Genomic DNA, 6,000 nt, shown 5'->3' on the forward strand with positions numbered 1-6,000 from the left:
CTGAGCACAACTCCTGACCAGTTGTTATGGAAAAGATGAATGTTGTTTCCAACTACCAATCAGCTACTGCGCTGGCTGCATATTTAGCATTGAGACTGCCGAAAGGCCAGTCTCTTTGGCAAATGACAGGAGTGACAAGGAGTGGAATGTTAGCTAAAAAGACTGGTACACATACTAGTCTTCAATTATTTAAGCTAGAAATGTCATTCAAACTTTAAAACATGCAGGTTGCTCGGAATAGGTTACTTGTATATAGCCTTTTGATACCACATACGTTTTGAACTATAACCATTTTAAATCTTCATAAAAGCTCCATAGGCTTGAATGGAAAATATTTGGATCCGCCACTGATCTTGAACCATTAAAGCTACAAACACCAAACCAACATTGACATGTACAGTCAAACTCCACTTAGATTGCTTGTAAAAAAGATTATAGATACTTTTGTACTTTTTGAACTATAACCGTTTTACATTTGTATTAAAGCTCCATAGACTAAAGGCAAAACATTTATTTGCCACTGCTCTTGATCCGTTCCAGCTACAAACACCAACCCAAATGTGCAGACTGTCTTAACTTAGATGGCATCAACACAGCTTTTTGCTACCATTCATAATTCATGAACTTTAGAGCTTGTTGTATCCCCATTCATTTCAATGGCGGAATGCAGGCTTCAACATTTTAAACTGAAATCACAGCCCAAAAACTTTAAGATTTATAAGGGCACAAGGCGAGACCCAAATGCAGACACAGGAGGCAGATGGTCAGGCTGGTGGGCTCAGAGTCAGGACAGGCAAGGGTCAAAACCAGGAGGGCGAGAAAAGAGAGACTGGGAAAGCAGGAACTGAAAAACAGAAACGCTGGTTGACTTGACAAACAAGACAAACTGGCACAGAGAGACAGGAAACAAGGATAAATACACCAGGGAAAATAAGCAACACCTGGAGGGGGTGGAGATAAGCACAAGGACAGGTGAAACAGATCAGCCCCCCCCCCCCCCCCCCCCCCCTCTAGGGGCACCACCTGGCATCCTACCTGGGCACATACCTGGTTGACCGGGGTATCGGCGGTGGAAGTCTGCGATGAGGGCTGTATCCAGAATGTCTCTAGTGGGAACCCAGCACCTCTCCTCCGGGCCATAACCTTCCCAGTCAACCAGGTACTGGAAACCCCTGCCCCGTGGTCGAACACCCAGGAGGCGTTTTACCGTGTATGCCGGATGGCCATCGATGACATGGAAAGGAGGGGTGGGCCTGGAGACAGATGACAAAGGGCTGTGAGACATGGGCTTAATCCTAGACACATGGAAAGTAGGGTGAATACGGAGGGTACGGGGTAACAAGAGACAGACAGCAGTGGAACTAAGGACTCTAGAGATGGGAAAAAGGACCAATGAAATGGGGGGGACAGTTTGCGGGACTCCACCCGAAGGGGCAGGTCCCGTGTGGAAAGCCATACCCTCTGCCCAATGCGGTAGTGGGGAGCTGGAGTCCGGCGGCAATCCTTTTGTTGATGATACCTGGAGTTGGTCTTGAGAAGTGCCACCCGAGTTCTTCTCCAGGTACGTCGACAGTGGCAGACGAACATCTGGGCCGAGGGTACGTTGACTTCCTGCTCTTGTTCTGGGAAGATTGGAGGCGGATACCCCATGGAGCACTCCAAAGGGGAGAGTCCCATGGCTGAACAGGGAAGGGTCTTCCGGGCATACTCCACCCAGACCAGTTACCGGTTCCAGGTAGTGGGGTTGGTTGAGACCAGGCATTGTAGGGTGGTTTCCAGGTCCTGGTTAGCTCGTTCCGACTGGCTGTTGGATTGGGGATGGAATCCGGAGGATAGGCTGGCCGACAACCAAATAAAAGTGCAGAATGCCTTCCAGAACTGAGACAAGACCTGAGGACCCCGGTCAGAGACAATGTCCACCGGGAGTCCATGGATCCGGAAGACGTGCTGCACCATGAGCTGGGCCGTCTCCTTGACAGAGGGTTGTTTGGGGAGAGGGATGAAAATGGGCAGCTTTGGAGAACCGATCCACTACTGTCAGAATGACGGTGTTGCCATCAGACGGAGGGAGCCCAGTGACAAAGTCCAGAGAGATATGGGACTAGGGATGATGAGGTAGAGGCTGAAGGAGGCCAGAAGGAGCTTGCCGCGGTGTCTTGTTCTGAACACACACAGTGCACGCGGCGACGAAGGCAGAGACGTCAGGAACCATTGTGGGCCACCAGAAACGTTGTCGGAGGAAAGCTCGGGTACGACGGGAACCTGGATGACAGGTCAGCCTGGAGGAATGAGCCCATTCCAGGACCTGGGACCGCACTGAGTTTGGGACAAACAACCGGTCAGCCGGGCCCCCTTCAGGTTCAGGCTGGGAACGTTGTGCCTTGCGAACCAGGGTTTTAATACCCTAACCCACTGAAACCGCAAGGCATGAGGTAGGGAGAATGGTCTCGGAGACCGAGGGTGTAGCAGAGGAACTGTATAGGTGGGAGAAGGCATCAGGCTTCACATTTTTGGACTCTGGGTGGTAGGAAATGGTGAAGTTGAATCTTGAAAATAACAAAGTCCACTGGGCCTGCCTGGAGTTAAGGCACTTGACTTTACAGAGATATTCCACATTTTTATGGTCGGTCCAAACCAGAAATTGCTGTTCTGCTCCTTCCAGCCAGTGCCTCCACTTTTCCAGCACCATCTTGACCACCAGAGGTTCTCGGTTGCCTACATCGTAGTTCCTTACTGCCAGATTGAGACAATGGGATAGGAAGACACAGGGATGGGGCTTTTGGTCCTGGGCAGATCGCTGGGACAGGATGGCCCCCACTCCAACATCAGAGGCATCAACCTCTACCACAAATTGATGAGACGGGTCCGGATGGACGAGGATGGGCGCTGTGGTGAACTGATGCTTCAGGTCCACAAAGGCTCTGTCAACAGCTGGAGACCATGTGAACAGTACTTTGGGAGAGGTGAGTGCAGAGAGGGGGGCCGCCAGCGTGCTGTAGCCCCGAATGAAACGGCGGTAGAAGTTAGCGAACCCCAGGAAACATTGTAACTGCACCCTGGACTTAGGTTGAGGCCAATCTACCACTACTTTCACCTTTTCAGGATCCATTTGGACATTTCCATCAGCGATGACATATCCCGGAAAGGAGATTGTAGAGCGGTGGGACTCACACTTTTCAGCTTTCACAAACAACTGGTTCTCCAGTAGGCGCTGAAGGACCAGGATGTCGTCAAGGTAGACGAACACAAAACAATTTCACATGTCCCGGAGCACATTGTTTACCAGGGCCTGGAAGACAGTGGTGGCATTGGTGAGTCCAAACAGCATGACCTGGTACTCATAATGTCCGCCGGCTGTGTTAAATGCTGTATTCCACTCATCTCCTTCGCGTATCCGAACCAGGTGGTAGGCATTCCGAAGGTATAGCTTGGGGAAAAAATGGTGGTAGGCGGTAACGATTCTTGATCGTTATATCATTAAGACTTCGGTAGTCAATGCACGGACGCATGGTATTGTCCTTCTCCAAAGAAAAACCCTGCGCTGGTAGGAGATGCAGACGGATGGATGCCTCCAGTAGCCAGAGACTCCTCTATGAATTCCTCCATGGCCTTGGTCTCCTGCCCGGATCGAGAATATAGCTGACCACGAGGTGGTGTGGTGCCGGGGAGGAGATCAATGGCACAATCATAAGGACTGTGTGGGGGAAGAGAAGTAGCATGTGCCTTACTGAATACATCCAGGAGGTCATGGTACTCAGTGGGAACGGCAGAGACATCCAAGGCTTTGCTTACGCACTGAGGAGGATGTCTCGGGGACGGCTGTGCCGCTTTAAGGCAGTGAGAATGACAAAAGTGGTTCCAACCCAGGATGCAGCTCGTGGTCCAGTCAATAACAGGGTTGTGTTTTTGGAGCCAAGAAAATCCCAGAACAGGAACATGGGGTGAATTGATGAGGAGGAACTGTATGTTCTCACTGTGGTTTCCGGAAACCTGTGTCTGAACGGGCACTGTGCTATCGGTGATTGATCCAATTGAGCGGCCGTCCAATGCCCTTGAATCCATGGGGACAGAGAGAGGTTAAGTGGGAATACCTAATTCAGAAACCATAGTAGCATCCATAAAACTTTCATCAGCCCCAGATTCAATGAGCATCCAGAGAGACTTAGACTGGTCTCCCCACAGCAGAATCACAAAAAAAGGTGTACAGGTGATGGGAATTAGGGAACTCCCAGTCTGGCTCACCAGAGTACTTGTACCCACTAGAGAAAAGGAATTCTTGACCGGGCAGGTGGCTATATAATGTCCTGTGTCTGGCTATATAAATGCAGACACAGGAGGCAGATGGTCAGGCAGGCGGGCTCAGAGTCAGGACAGGCAAGGGTCAAAACCAGGAGGGCGAGAAAAGAGAGACTGGGAAAGCAGGAGCTGAGAAACAAAAATGCTGGTTGACTTGACAAACAAGACGAACTGGCACAGAGAGACAGGAAACATGGATAAATACACCAGGGAAAATAAACGACACCTGAAGGGGGTGGAGACAAGCACAAGGACAGGTGAAACAGATCAGTGCGTGACAAGATTGTTCAAACTAAAGCATTTTGAGAGCGTAAACACATTCTATGGCTAATGATGCTATAGTACCCACTATAATAATTCCACACCTACAAACCATCCCAGAATAGGTCACTATATTATAACTAGCCCGTAGCCTAAGAAAACCCTACTACTACTACTACTACTACTACTACTACCATTACTACTGCCATCACTACCACTACTACTTCTATTTCACAACCATAAATACTTCAAAACTAGCAAGCACCCAAATTTACTTCAGAAAATGACTTTTTTCTAGTTCTTTATTACGTTTTTATCCTCGATCATTTTAAACGTGTTGTTTTCGCATAGTTGAAACAACCATTTGTTTCAAGAGTATTTTATTCATTCATTTGGCTGCTACAGTGCGCTTTGCAGCAGAGGGCACAATCCTCGTTATCAGGTATGATCTGAATTGTAGTATCTCTTGTGCATGCAAATGGATTTCTGCCTTTATGACACACACACACACACATGCACACACACACTGCCCCACTGTTTGGACAAGTCATCCCCTGTCAAACCTGACTCAGCAGCCATACAGGCAGACAATGTGTGTGTGTCTGAGTACGTGCGTGTGCGTACGTGGTGTGTGTGCATGTAGCTGTGTATGTGAGTGTGTTTTTGTGTTCCCGAGTGTCGGTGTTCCTGTGCAAGCCTGTGTGTGTATGTCATCCTGTGTTTAAGTGTGTGTAGGGGGTTTGTATAGCCAGTGTGAGGCGTGCCCAATACTGGTTTGCCATGCCCAACGCTGAGATCATGTGTTTGGTCAGTCATTGTTCCACTCCGGACCCCTTTAGTTCTGGCTGGTTGGTGCCTTCCTGTGCGGTCATCACACCGGGTGTCAGTCGGCTCTGGTGTGGCTCTCCTAACCCCCTACAGCACATTTGGCCACCTGTTGTCGGAAACCGGAAGACTTGTGTTGAGTCTCGGAGCTTTAGCTCAGTGGACTAACAGTTTTAAATGTGGTACAGAACACCCCTGGTTGAATGCCCGGTTAGTATTTTACCCCAGCTAACTATCCTATACTCTGTGACCCTTCACCTCCAGGTTGACCTACTGTGAGCAGGTCCTAGTGACTGTTATTCATCCATCATTGATCAATTATTGGTCCTCTCTCTGGTTATGGATCAATGATTCTGCTGATCCACAGGGACAGATAATGCTGAGACCAAACTCTATCTCATTTTACACTGGCCTTTCAGAAAAAAAACATGATTTCACATTTGGAAAATCACATGATTTCACGAGAAATTTCCCATGTGAAATCAAGTGAAAACATGTGTTTTTGGAACACTTCACATGTGATCACGTCTTCACATTTGTAGTTTCATGTTATCACATGTTGCTTTACATGTTGTGACATTAACTTCACATAAGATCACATGAAACCATCTGTCTGTC

This window comes from Salmo salar, chromosome 10 (genome assembly GCF_965601325.2).
Source record: "Salmo salar chromosome 10, fSalSal1, whole genome shotgun sequence".
Lineage (NCBI taxonomy): Eukaryota > Metazoa > Chordata > Actinopteri > Salmoniformes > Salmonidae > Salmo > Salmo salar.